Source organism: Mya arenaria, chromosome 12 (assembly GCF_026914265.1).
Source record: "Mya arenaria isolate MELC-2E11 chromosome 12, ASM2691426v1".
NCBI classification, from domain to species: domain Eukaryota; kingdom Metazoa; phylum Mollusca; class Bivalvia; order Myida; family Myidae; genus Mya; species Mya arenaria.
Genome location: NC_069133.1, coordinates 5874104 through 5890467, shown reverse-complemented (window position 1 = coordinate 5890467; position 16364 = coordinate 5874104).

Sequence of the window (16364 nt, the reverse complement as noted above, 5' to 3'; positions counted from 1 at the left end):
CATATTTATGACTATATGATTTAAATAGTTGTTTGAAGCAAAACAATAAATTATGTAATGGAGGTAACCAAGTATTCCTACATCAGAATGTAAGCAGCAAAAAGCATGTTTTGCACACTTCTTGAGTTATTCCAGGAAAGAAGTGGTATTTTAACTATATTTGTTACAATAGCAAACACATTTTTGTCAAAAACAAAAACGATCATTTTCTTCTATTGACCAATAATTCCTATGTGCTTGCCATGCCCCATGGGCGACATAAAACACCTTCACAGAGTAGAGACAGTTTTATGACGTCATCGCTATACTGAGAACATTACTGTGCCATTTATTAAACAAACTACGAGTATAGTCCAAAATAGGGAGACAAAACGATGATATACGACGGGTGATATTTATATCTTGAATGTTTTGCTGCAGTTTCTGTTGAAAGATATGACCTTATACAGAGCCAGTACCAGCGAATAGTTAGCTCTATAAGCAAGTAAAGTTTTAACCTTTTAACACGGTTAAAAGCAAATACATCATGTACAATCGTTTAACATTAAATCTTCATGTGTATGCGATTGTCAGATACCAAGCAATAATTCTTTTATAAACCAGTAAACATAGAAATAAGCACTTATATGATCTACTATCAAGTTAGAAAATGTATACAGTTTTAAAGTAATACCTTTTTACACAACATAATATTTTGATATTAAGAATCCGAAAACAAATATTAATGATTATACTGAATTTGAAGTTTTTAAAACAGAAAATTTAAAAGCCCCAATATTTATATTGTACAGATTTAAAAATCATATCACACTCCTGATTTCAGTCGCTCACGTAAGCTAAATGTTTTGTTTTGTATCCCTGTTCTTTCACATCGCACACACAGCATGCGGGGAACCACATCGCAAACATAAGTCGCAAATACGTTTATTCAGCGGTAATTGAACGCATTGCTGTTACAAACGGTCCGTGTTGATAAGTACATGGATATTTAAGATATGCTACGTTCGCAAAATGTCGTTATTTCTGCGATGTTCAACACATTGAGCAAAAAAAAAAGCAACGTTTAATGGACAGAAATTAAAATAGTTTAGCTTGATGTATTTTCCATTATTTATCAAATAGCATATAACTTTCTTTTGGCAGTAGCTTTGAGCTCAAAATGAACGTCAACTAAATGTCCTTAAAATAAATATAACATTATCATTTGCCTTAAATGGCCGGTCCTCATGCAGACGTAATATGATTGAATAAGAATGAAGTAAACAAAACAACATCTAAACTGAAAATATGTTTTTGTTAAATCAGACAACCCCATGCAGGCATAAATATTAAAGGGTTGTCTAATTAATAACATGCTCAAGGAGCCAATATTTAATGTTGCTTTTTTATTTCAGAAGTCACCAGGATGATTCAGTCTTAATAAAAAATTAAATGAAGCTTTATTTGTTTAATGGCAGTATTGTTTTATCAGCTGCATTGACCAAATAGCATACCTTATGATGATATGATATTTGTGTGTTTAATTGTTCCGAGCATATCAAATAATACTGAGAAGTTTTTGCACTGAATTATTTAAAAACAAACACTACTTTACAACATCTACTTCACTTTCCCCCCAACGAAAATGATACCTACCTGAAAGCATGTACAACATGTTCAATATTATAAATAACTTGCTGCACACCTCTATATCACTGTATACACCATTTAACTAAAAACCCATATCAGGGGAAACAATTGCAATAAAGTACCTTTTGTGAGTAGCAAAGTTAAATTTCTTGATGACACAACGGAACAGCGCAAGTATAGTTCCCTTCAAATATTTTGCATTAAATAATATATAATACTTTTACAAGAGTAAATAAATTCACTTGTAATACATGAGAAATGCAATTTCACTGATATTTTGTTTAAATAAAAATATGTCAATACATCTTTTATAATACTAACTTTTCAGGCAATATTCGATCTATTGGTTCCATGAATATTAAATGGTGTTCTTGGCGCCTGCCTCCCTGTAACGATCATTGGATCATTGAAACTAAATACATGATGTTATAATTCTTGCAGACCCAATGATCTACAAATGCAAATACTTTGGAAGTGACTATATAGCCCAAATACACTGACAGTGACTATCTTGCCCAAATACACTGACAGTGACTATCTAGCCCAAATACACTGACAGTGACTATATAGCCCAAACACACTGACAGTTACTATATAGCCCAAATACATTGACAGTGACTATATAGCCCAAATACACTGACAGTGACTATATAGCCCAAATACACTGACAGTGATTATCTAGCCCAAATACACTGACAGTGACTATCTAGCCCTAATACACTGACAGTGACTATATAGCCCAAATACACTGACAGTGACTATCTAGCCCAAATACACTAACAGTGACTATCTAGCCCAAATACACTGACAGTGACTATCTAGCCCAAATACACTGATAGTGACTATCTAGCCTAAATACACCGACAGTGACTATCTAGCCCAAATACACTGACAGTGACTATCTAGCCCAAATACACTGACAGTGACTATCTAGCCCAAATACACTGACAGTGACTATCTAGCCCAAATACACCGACAGTGACTATGTAGCCCAAATACACTGACAGTGACTATATAGCCCAAACACACTGACAGTTACTATATAGCCCAAATACATTGACAGTGACTTTCTAGCCCAAATGCACTGACAGTGACTATCTAGCCCAAATACACTGACAGTGACTATATAGCCCAAATACACTGACAGTGACTATCTAGCCCAAATACACTGACAGTGACTATCTAGCCCAAATACAATGACTGTGACTATCTAGCTCAAATACACTGACAATGACTATATAGCACAAATACACTGACAGTGACTATCTAGCCCAAATACACTGACAGTGACTATCTAGCCCAAATACACTGACAGTGACTATCTAGCCCAAATACACTGACAGTAACTATCTAGCTCAAATACACCGACATGTATTTAGAGTTGATGTAAATGCAAGTAGAATACTTAATTATGCACAATTGAAAAAAGTATTATCTCATAATCAATAGTTTGAATTTCATTTGAGGAAAAAACAGTTAAAGTGGTCGGAGAATGTGTTTTCCCGTCATATTAAATCAAGCTTTCATGTGTTCTTGTTAACTTACTTACAAGTACGGCAATCACTGTAACGTTCGGAGTTGCCTTGCTGAACTTATACATAAATGGCATTCAATTCAGGCAAAGGGTGTTGAATTGCTTACATGTTTGGCATTCAGTGTAGGCATAGGGTGTTGAACTACTACAAGAATAAAATACACAGTAAGCATAGGGTAATAAGATACTTACCTGTATGACATTTACTGTTAGCATGGGGTGTTGAGTTACTTACATGTGTGGCATTATCTGTAAGCATGGGGTGTTGAGATACTTACAAGTATGGCATTTACTGTAAGCATGGGATATTGAGTTTCTTGCATGTATGGCATTATCTGTAAGCATGGGGTGTTGAGTTACCTACATGTATGGCATTAACTGTAAGCATGGAGTGTTGAGATAAGTACAAGTATGGCATTTGCTGTAAGCATGGGGTATTGAGTTACTTACAAGTATGACATTAACTGTATACATGGAGTGTTGAGATAAGTACAAGTATGGCATTTGTTGTATGCATGGGGTATTGAGTTACTTACAAGAATGACATTTACTGTAAGCATGGGGTAATATGATACTTACAAGAATGGCATTTACTGTAAGCATGGGGAATTGGGGTACTTAAATGTATGTCAATAACTGTACACATGTGGTATTGAACTACTAATTTGTATAATAATGACTGAAAGCATTGGGTATTGCGTTCCTTACATGTGTGGCATAAACTGTAAGCATGGGAAAATTAGGATACTTACATGTATGTCATTCACTGTAAGCATGAAGTATTGAGTTATATACATGTTTTACATTGACTGTAAGCACGGGGTAGTGAGTAACTTACATGTATGACATTGACTTTGAGCATGGGTTAATGAGTTACTTCGATGTATGACAATCACGGTAAGCATGGGGTATTGAGTTACTTAGATGTATAGAATTCACTGTAAGCATGAAGTATCGGGTTGCTTACATGAATGACAATCACGGTAAGCATTGGTAATTACTTACATTAATTGCGTTAACTGTAAGCATGGGGTATTGAGATAATTAGATGTATGATATTCACTGTTGGCATAGATTGTTGAACAACTTACATGTATGATATTTCCTGTAAGAATGGGGTATTGAGTTACTCACTTGCATGACATTCACTGTAAGCATGGGGTGTTGAATTACTTACATAAATGACATTCACTATAAGCATGGGGTATTAAGATACGTACATGTGTTGCATTTACTGTAAGCATGGGGTGTTAAGTTACGTACATATGTGGCGTTGACTGTAAGCATCGGGAATAATGTAACTTACAAAAATGAAATTCACTGTTAATATAAGGTATTTTGATACTTACATGTATGACATTCACTGTAAGTATTGGGTATTGGGATACTTACATAAAGAAGATTCACTATAAGCATAGGGTATTGAGTTACTTACATGTATAACATTTACTGTAATCGTGGAGTATTGAGATACTAACATGTATGCCATTCACTGAAAGCATGGGGTATTGAGTTACTTACATGTATGATATTCACTGTAGGCACGGATAATTGAGTAACTTACATGTATAACAATCACTGTCAGCATGGGGTATTCATCTTCTTACATACATGGCATTTACTGTAAGCGTGGGGTATTGCGTTACTTATAAGGATGTCATTTACTGTAAGCATAAGTTATTGAATTACTTACATAAATGGCATTTACTGTAAGCATGGGGCATTAAAATACTTACTGGTTTTGCATTTACTGTAAGCATGTGGTTTTAGGATACTAACATGTTTTTCATTTACTGTAAGAATGGGGTTTTCAATTACTTACATAAATGACATTTACTTTAAGCATGGGGTGTTCTGATACTTACTTGTATACCATTTACTGTAAGCATGGGTTATTGGAATAATTACTTAAATAACATTCAGTGTAGGCATGGGGTTTATAGTTACTTACAGGTATGACATTTACTGTAAGCATGGGGTATATAGTTACTTACCTAAATGACATTTAGTGTTTATGTGCATGTATTAATATTTATGGCATTCATTCAAGGCATATGGTGTTACATAACTTCAATGTATTACATTCGTTGTACGCATTGAGTTGTCTGGTTAAATAATATACATGTATGACATTCATTGAATGTATATGTTTGTCTGGGTTTAATAACTAACATTTTCTAAATCACTTTTTTTTATAAACTTGCTTCGAATCTCAAATCCAGTGAGTGGAAAACTTTAAAATCCTCCAACAACATCAAGGGGCATTTCGTCACTAGTCAATCCACTTGATGGTGAACTTGTTACGGATGAACAACATAAGGCGAATATCCTCAATGTCTTTTTTGTCCGCCAAACATACGTTGACGACTCTAGTCAAGCTGTTCCCCAACACGAAATTAGAGCTGAACAAGGAAAACTAGAATCCTTAATCATTTTACCATCTGAGGTTGAGGATGCAATTAATAGTCTCAAGACAGGTAAAGCATCGGGCCCATATGGCATTAATAATCGTATCCTACGTGAAGCATCTGTCCAACTTAGCCAAACGTTATGTGAATTGTTAAATTTTTCGCTTGATTCTTCGGTTATGCCATTAAAATGGAAATGTTCAAATGTCTGCGCCGTCTTCAAAAAAGGTGATCCTTCAAACCCCTTTAACTATCGCCCAATCTCTCTTCTTAATACAATGGAAAAGGTCTTTGAAATAATTTTATTTAAACATGTATTAAATTTTCTTCGTGATTCACACTTCTTTTCCAGTTTCCAATCAGGTTTTATGCCTGGTGACTCTACTGTTAACCAGTTAACTTATCTCTATAATACATTTTGTCAAGCTCTCGACGATGGAAATAAGAGTTGTCTTTTTCGATATAAGTAAAGCGTTTAATAAGGTTTGGCATTGTGGTCTATTGTACAAACTTGAACAAGCAGGACTTTCTGGTCGTATACTGTCTTGGTTTTCCAATTACTTAGGAAATAGGTCTCAGCGCGTTGGTATTCCAGGAGCTACTTCCTCATTATCTGAAATTAAAGCGGGAGTCCCACAGGGATCAATTCTAGGTCCTATTTTGTTCCTCGTATACATCAATGATATTGTTAAGGAGGTTGATTCAAATATAAACCTTTTTCGGATGATACGGGTCTCTTTGTTATTGTCGACTTCCCTCAGTCTACAGCCTTAAAACTACCGACTGATATTAACAAATTATCTCTCTGGGCCGACAAATGGCTTGTTAAGTTCAATCCATCAAAATCAGAATCAATGGTCATATCTCGTTAAAAAAATAAACCCATTCACCCACCAGTAAATATGTTCGACACAGCCATTCCTTCTGTTGAATCTCACAAACTTCTTGGCATTTTTCTCTTTGATGATTGCAGTTGGCATGCTCATATTAACTACATCAAAGATAAAGCCTGGTCCAGAGTTAATATAATGAAACGTCTTCGTTATCTACTTGATAGGCGGTCGATGGAGGTAATATTTCTTTCCTTTATTAGGCCTATCTTGGAGTATGCAGATGCTATCTGGGATAAATGTACAAAATACGAAACAGACGAACTGGATACAATTCAAAACGAATGTGCACGTATTGTTACTGGTTGTACTAGACTTGATTCTCTGCAATTACTACAAATTGAATCTGGTTGGGATACTTTAAGTACTAGACGCGAGAAACACAAACTTCTTCTCTTCTTTAAAATGAAAAATGGTTATACGCCAGATTACTTGTCGGTTTTGGTTCCCCAGACAGTAGGACAAGCTTCATCAAGAACACTTAGAAATTCATCCAATTTATCTAGTTTCCGAGCCCGCACATCTTTGTATATGAATTCATTCCTTCCTTCTACAATATCTGCATGGAATTCTCTCCCAGCTGACGCAAACAATATCGCTGGTTTTAAATCATACCTCTATTCTGATAAGCCCAAAACACTTAGGATATTTTATTACGGGAAACGCTGGCTTGCACACTCGCCTACGCAACGATTGTAGTTCCCTGAAACACCATCTCTATGTTAAAATATTGTTCCCTCACAATTTTGTATGTGTGGAAGACGGGAGACTACATACCACTACCTCTTTATTTGTCCTCTCTTTACTGAACAAAGGCAAAATATGTTTAATACTGTTCAATTTCTAACTGAGGTTACCCTCCGTTGCTTATTGTATGGTGATGATACACTGACTGAAGAGCAAATCAGTACTCTGTTTGATGCAGTTTATCGTTTTCTTTATTTGTCAAAAAGATTTGAAAGCCAGTGATCGACTCAAACCACCAAAACTCACACATCTTTTAATTTGCATCTTCTTCTTTTCTTCTTCGTTCTTTCTCATACTATATTTTTTCTACTTCAATACAGTTGATGAATTTAGAATAAAGTTTGTTTTTTTCTATAATAAAGGTTATTGCATTTAAAGTCTCTCATTCAATTGCCTAAATTTTAAACATTATTTTATATGAGCTTGTATATTAATATGATTATAACTTAATCACTAGTATCCGCCTCAAATGCTAATTGTAATTTATCATAACAGGAGAAGGAACTCTATAAGTTATTTCTACTGTTCCAATACTGAAATTTTATTATGTATTTTAATTTGAAATGTTGATAAATTTGCTCAATAAAATATGTTTAAACCAACTAACATGTATGACACTCACTGTATGATACTCATGTACGCATGGGGCTGACCTGTTGTACTTTTACATGTTTGGCTTTCGCTGTACGCATGGGGTTGTCCTGTTAAATTACTGACATGTTTGGCTTTCACTGTACGTATAAGGTTGCCATGTTTCATAACTAGCAACTTTCACTGTACGTATAGGGTTGCCATGTTTAATAACTAGCAACTTTTACTGTACGTATAGGGTTGTCTTTCTTTAATTAATTTCATGTTTTGCATGCATTGTACGCATGGGTTAGTTTTGTTTAGTTACATATAAACTAAGCATCCATTGTACGCATAAGGTTTTCTTGTTAAGTTACTTATACGTTTAGCGTTCATTGTGCACATGGTGCTGTCTTGTTAAATGAGATGCATGTTTGGCATTCACCGTATGTATTATATTAAAACCTGTAAAGCATACTCATTGTGTGTATACATCGTGATACATTACGTCATATATGCTACGTCGTAAGGCAATATTTTGCTTCGAATGAAGCATTTAAACAAAGATAACTTTTCTATTTCTTCACCATTTTAAATGATACATAGCGCAGTCTTTGCCGCTTAACAAGCCCAGCCTTCGTTTTATTACCGGAGTTTGATAATGTGATTAGTTTCATCAAACACTTCGACAAACCTGTTGCCAAAAAATGTTTTGACAGTGCTCCGTCAGACGGCCGTATTATGAAAAGGTTTGTCGAAGTTTTTTAAGGTACTAATCTCTCAATCAAACTCTGATAAATTCCGTAAACGGGGCTTCGCTAAGCGGCGTAGACTGCGCTATGATTCATTAAAAATGGTGAAGAAATTGTGAAGTTTTCTTTCATGCTTTTCGATGAAATATAGGGTTTTAACAGTGAAAAAACAACAGTGAAAATATCAATTTGATATTTTCACTGCAAAATAATGAGTGAAAATATCAACTTTCAGAAATACTTTTAAATTCCTTTGTAGTTACTTGCCTTGATCAAAACACTTCACTTTGAACCAGTACATGTTGGCACAAAAATGTTTAAAAATTAAAGAAATGTTTAATAAACTTAAATAAATATATATTTGGAAATAAACAACGTACCGTTTATTACCGGTAATCCCGTTTTTCAAACATTTTCTTGATCTTGAAGCTGAATGTTCGAACATTTGCTTTCATACCAGACAAATTACAGACGAAAGCAACTGTTCGAACATAAAAAGAATTTCATATCATCGTTCAAATGTATTTTGAACTGTTTGACGTTGTAATACGTAAAATGAGCTTCCCGGAAAATTCACACAAAAAAATTACAGATAATCCGATATTTTTTACCTCACCCACGCCTCAAAATTTGTCAACAAACTAGCGTGGCATTCACTCTTTACCTGGAAAACAAACCGGTTTTCAAGCGTAACAGACTGGTCTCTGACAGGAAGATGAATGAATATTAATTGACTATGAAACACATGCAGTCTTGAACTAAGAAGAATGTTTAAAATCCAATGAGTATCCGCATTTGTTTTGCTAACATATTTGACCTTCCAAATTTCCATTCATATATAGCGGTATAGTAATTTGGTTATGTATTCATGCCCCACTTATAATAAAAGTGTTTTCGTTATTTTTTTGGAACATAAGTGCACTTATAAAACTTCATTGATAACTGTTCATAAAAGCTTTGCACTAAAAACGAGTGAATAATAAACTATAAGAATGAATAGCAGATAACTATTTCTCAACAAACGGGAAATAGAACAGTTGACAGCTATAATTTTGCGTGAGGGACGCCTCACGGGTAGCGGCGTAAATACCACCCTTTCCAAAAAGGGGGTTATTAAGAAATAAATTAAAAAACTAATAAAACTCCGAAAATAAACATAAAAGAAACAGAAAATTTGTTTATTTTAGTGTCGCCACTCGTGAAAATATGTTTTTCGATGACACTCGTGAAATAAAATACGATCTTACACTGAAATAAACAAATATCCTCTATATCTTGGTTTAAAATCTTCCTTCAAGGCAAAATATTGCCTTCCGACGTAACATTTATGACGCAATTTATCACGTGGTATACACACACTGATACCGTTCTTGCTAGAGAAATTCGTTGAACGTTGGGAGGATTCTGTGCATTTGTCTTTACTAATTTTCATAATCAGATACACGTCAATATGCACGTGAAGCTTAAACATGTATAGCCGTCAGTGTTGTATCAACGGATACACTTAATACAGCACGTTTCGTAGTAAGACATAAACAAGTATGCCTGTGTAGTTTATTTGTCACAGAAATGCAACTTCTCAAATGTTTCAGGATGAACAAACCGTTCACCGCAGCTGTTGTTGTCATTTTTGGTTTGATCATTTTACATTTAAAATGTTTGTTCTTTTACTAAAAAACAATTATTATAAGAACTTTCACGCATTACATCTTGCACGTTGAATTGAGTGATTTTATCTTCTTTTTTTGATAATTTGTTTGCGTTTACTTTTTTAAAAAATCATCTTGTGGTGTGGCCTCTTAGGTATTTCCAAGATTTCATTTTTTTCCCTTGAACATCTATTTAAGTCTGCTGTATTAGTAACAGGAGTTTAATTTATGCCATGACAGCATTGGGCATTTTTGTTAAAATTTACATTCTTATTGGGTTAAAAACCAATCTGGGTACACAAATTGCATTTATTAATATTATTAATACGAAACTATTTTCCTGATGTCGCTGTAAATACTTGTTTAATTTAACTGCCATTAATAACTAGTCAAAACCAGTTTCATCAATTACGACATGATTATATAATTTATTGTACAACCGAATTCTGAAATAATTTTATTTTCAGTATTTCCGAAATTGAATCATGTTTATTTTGTAGTTTAAACCCAAGTGCTTGAATACGATACTTAAATTCAGCTTGAATTAATTAAGAAGCAGTATATTGAATTGTTTCCAGATACACGGGAATCGTAAAACTAAACCTAAAAAACAAGGAAATATTTATACCATGATATATAAAATTAAGCATAAGCTAAGAATACAATTACATGAAACTACAGTTCTATAGCTTGTTTGCATGGTTTTGGAGAGTCAAATGTTTCGCTAAAAGAGCGAACAAGTTATATAACTTAAAGTTATTGAAAACATTTTAATAATAATACCAAACGAGAGACAAGTTATAATATTTTACCAGAAAATCCATTATGTGTACACTACGTTTCACTGAAATGTAGCTTCTTCAAAAAGTGAAAACGTACAAACACGTTAGCCTACAAATACCATAAAAAATGAAACACAGTGACATAATGTACATAGTATAGGATATGATATGACCACAGATGAAGAATAGGATCTGGGAAAAAAGTTTACGGCGTTCGAAGTGAGATATATTACATGATATCTTTATAGAACAGGTTGTGTATTTCTATACGTTTTTTACCTTTATACTGTTTCGGTAAATCCGTTGAAATGTTTTAATAATATCATATCCTGGGACAGGGCAAATTATACACGCGACTAATAACGGCTAATGGTATGCAATGGGGCTGTTCAAAATGGGTGGACTCGACCAATAAAATGCAACATGTCGAATTTTAATACTTATATTAACATTCATTGAAATCTACATTTCTGCTAAAATAAATTGATTATTCAAGTGCATTTCCTCTTTTTTCTTTCTCTCGTTGTTCTCAACGGTGGGTAAATTAGAACAGCTATCGTAACCTAATTTTATCCGACAATAAATGCACAGATAAAATAGTTCCTTATTTATATGTTTATTATCTATCTTTTCAAGGTCAAGAATATTATAAATGCCTTAACCACTAGGCCATTGAGACTACTTGACGTATGTATTTATTTTATTGGTAAGATATGGTCTCGGTTGGCCTTTTATATCAGACAATTAAAAACACTGAAATCACGTTTTTAAAGGTTCCAGTCCATACCTTTGTAACAATAAGAAACTGATACATACAACTGAAAAGTTGGGCGTTGGAATTTCAGAATGCATATATGATAATCAATTTATTATATGTCAAATTTCATATCGTTACCCGAATCATCCCCGAGAGCGTATAGGATTCCGTGGATGACACGAGGGACTATATGAAATTGCAATATAGCATTCTATAGTGAAAACCAACACGATAAAATGACATTCAATCTACATTGTCTAGTTCGTAGAAAATGATATGACTTCATGAGGGATGATGTGAAGGTCCAGATATTATGCGGGGAAAAACAACATTTATTTACGTACGGGCAAAACTCATATCTTAAAAACGTTTGTGATGATATGGAACAATACTAACAGTACAGCATATAAGAAAAAAACTAGTCAGATGGTAAATATATGCTATATTCAAGTTGTCAAATATTTTGTTTATATATATTTATGTACGTCATCCGAAACATTACAGTGACACGGCACTTCATAGAGACACGGCACTTCAAAGAGACACGGCACTTCACAGAGACACGACACTTCACAGCTAACATACGCACGCACGCACGCACGCACGCACGCACGCACGCACTCGCACGCAAGCACGCGCGCACACGCGCATACGCACGCACGCACGTACGCACACAAGCACACGCACGCACACACACACACGCACACACACACGCACACACACACGCATACATACGAGCGGTAGTAGTTGGTAGGTGGGACACAATCACACACATATATGGAGAATGTCAAACTGTCAAACTTGCCATTACAGTAAACGTTTAGAATGCTCGAATAGTAATGTTAAACAAAGTTTCTTTGTGATAATCGAAATAACCTAATTTTAATTTTGTAAAATCGTGATTAAGTAAGAATTTAAGCTATTTAGCTTGTTACGCTTATGCGATTTCAAGTAAATGAGACCAGCAATCCTATATAAATGAGATACACCACGCTAGAAAGAGCAGATAAGCTAGACTGATTGTTTACTGTCCACGGTGGTGTGGTTCTGCTGTTGTAGCAGATCCTGTAATCCTTTGGTTCAAGTATTGGAATTATTTTTGGCATCACTCATTTCATTGAATGTATGAACGATGCCAAAAATATAAGAACTGTTTTGCTAGATATCTATTACATGAGATTATTAAGATCCAATTTCTGAAATGTTGATTTGATAGCGAATGATATATTTTCTTACTATTTTTTTTCATTGAAAGCTCAGAACGGAAAATGCCGGATTGAATGTGCGATTTGCTTCCTCGACTAAAAGGAGTTAAGAGTTATCGCACAAACATTTAATATATATATATATATGATAATTTCTGAGCGAACAACAAGGTATCTGGATGAGTCTGTGTTTGGTGTTTGGGGTTAGTATTTAGAGAAGATGTATAAATATTAAGGAAATCGTTTTAATTCTTTCCAATTTTCACCGTGCATTTTCTAGCTGCTTTCTTATGATCGTTTATTAGAATTGATATATTCAATTTCCATTCATTTGCGTTTGGTTATGTACACTGGACAAACTTCTTGAGTGCCATTCAAGGGACATAACCCCTGAGGCAAGAACATCTCGTTTACATTAGTGATCTCTCTGCTCGACAAGTCGCTTGGCAATCGTTCAAATGCTTTTATGCCATTTTATGACGTTTTTGTCGGTTTTTACATAGTTGCCGTACCCTTCACTGGCATTCAACTGTTTGCGCTCGCGCGGCTTTTGTATTTTTTATCAAGCATATTTCATGCGACCACAATGGATTGCGGTCTCCAAATTATCTCACCAATTTATGTCTCCAATTTATTCTACAGGACTAAAGTCCCATAGCATTTATTTGATAATACTTGATGCAAGAAAATAGATATTCACATGACACTCTAGTTTATCATATATTAGATTTCAAACACTAATATTAGTATGATATAAATCGAAGACCTTGGGGAAAAGGGGAAATTCGTGAACTCACAACGTTTCGAAAAAATGCAATCTTAATCTGTACGTCATAACACATGTATGCAATCATATTTCACAAAAGCAAATTCTTTAACGATGGTCATGATTAAAAACACAAAGTTCAGGGACTTGTACATTGATACTTATACATATATTGTAAATAACTGTTGACGTAACCTCCTTAAGGCACTATAGAACAATGGTCAAAGGGAAATGCGGACATCCCAGAAACTAATTGCCAGAAGACGGTCAAGGTAGAGGGACAACTTCATGTTGAAAAATACCATTGAAAAATATAATGTTCTACGTTTGAAGTTACAATTAAAAAGAAATCCACTTTACTTAACTCGATGTAATGTCCAATAGATAGCCTGTTAATAGTAGCATGGGTGGTTTCTGGCGTTAAATTGTCATTCAGCTTCGAAACGTTCGGCCTAATGAATCGAAATTTAGAAAATAATTTTAAAAAGTTTGATATAGTATATTACGATCAGCAAAGAAGATTATCCTATTTTGTATAATTATGTGTGTGTTTATAAGTGTTGAATTAAATATATACCAGAGAACGATTTAGACGTTTACTAACTCAAATATTTATCTGATATGATGTTTGAATGTTATTCAACTATGATGAAAAGTATTGTACACCTATGTACAATTTGACGTCCGGGTGCTACAAGGTAATCAATTAGATAAAGGAATTTTGAGTTGTAAGGGTTTTTGTCATAGAGTCCTGAAAGGAAGTCCTTTTTAGTTAACGGGTTTATTCTACCACATGTGAAAATGAATAGCAATGTATGGTATATTATTATTATAATTATTATTATTATTATTATTATTATTATTATTATTATTATTATTATTATAATTATTATTATTATTATTATTATTATTATTATTATTTATTATTATTAATATTATTATTATTATTATTATTATTATTATTATTATTATTATTATTATTATTATTATTAACGTTTTGCTCCATGACAAATCAGCTCTATCTCATTTTTTATGAGATCCACATACCACAATTCTAATGAAGTTTAGTAATTCTAATTAATAAAATAAATTATTAAACATTTGTAACGTATATTTACGCTAAAGTTTTAAAAAGGTAAATGCCTTTTTAACGTTAGTTTCAGGGGACTTACTGATGTGTTTTGACCATAAAAAGTGTATTAAATTATTTTGGTTTTAGTTGGGTGCGAACTGGTAAAGTCAAGAAAAAATCAACCAATCGCGCAACAACAAATCGCTTAAAGGCGTAAGTTAAACACTATTGAAAATTGAGGTCTTCAAATACAATAATATAGTTTTGACCGAACAACAAAATTTGCTTAAGGGTTCAAGCTGACAGTTTCTTAGTTTAAACACTCATAATGATTTGCCATACTTTATTTCGTAATAAAAAGTGCATTTTTCAATACCATGAGGTTGAAGCAGGTAAAGTATATCGCATTATGTAATAAAGTAAACATGTTGTTTATGATTGAACATAAACTTCAGAGGAAACATTGATATTTGCTGGATTATATATAAGCAATGAAAATCCATATGTACCAGGGGCGTGGTCAGGCTTTTCTGAATGTTATGCACGAAAGGGGAAGGGTGTGGGAGGGGAAATGTCCCTGTAGCCGTAGGGGGGCTCCCAATGGCGGAAATTGAAAATGGAACTAACATTTTTAGCACTGATGTGTATTTGAAGAGATTTATAGGTTCGAGGCCGCCGACTTTGTAGCTACCAAGCGATTGCTTTAGGCTCAGTAAGCTATCAAGCACAGAGAAACTAGGCTTACTATAGCTGATCTTCCCTTTATTCTGATATCAATATTTAGCTTAGCCCTCGACTCTGATGCCATTTTTGGCTATATTTATTTTTTGCATTTTCAAATTGATGTGATGCACATGCGTAAGTGCGTAACGCTGGCTATGTCCTTGTGTATGAACCAGTTCTGTTAAAACAGTCGCCACTAGTCTACCACTTAAATCATCAGTAGTATGTTATTCGCATCGTAAACATCTCGTTATTTCTTTCATGAAGATCTTTGACGAACAACTTTTTACGTGTATTATATGTACATATTTATGGTGTCCGTTGATAAAGACGTTTGAACACTAAATTAGACGCATTAAAGCTGAACTCTCACAGATTGAACGTTTTGTCAACTTTTTTTTTATTTTTTGTCTTGGAACGAGCCAATTTTTGCAAAAATCCATGGAAACCAGTTATATCAGACTGCTGACAAAAAAATAGATCGCATATTTTTTATATTTAAATTCAAAAATTGATGTTTTATGAATTTTTCTTAAACCGCTAGTAAAGGTTTAAGCCATAAAACATTAATTTTTGAAATATGAAAATCTACGATCTGATTTTTTTGTCAGCAATCGTATATAATTGGTTTGCAGATATTTACGCAAACAATTGCTCTTTCCAAGACAAAAAATAACAAAAGTCGTAAAAATGGTATATCTGTGAGAGTGCAGCTTTAATTACAGGTCGCTTTACAAATATATACCATTCTACAGCATCTCATGTTCTGGGAGGGTAGTACCGTAATGTAATTTGCATTGACAAAGTTCAACTCGATCAAACATTACATGGATAATAAATGACACAGAATCTTTTCATATTTATCAATGGTTAAAAAACA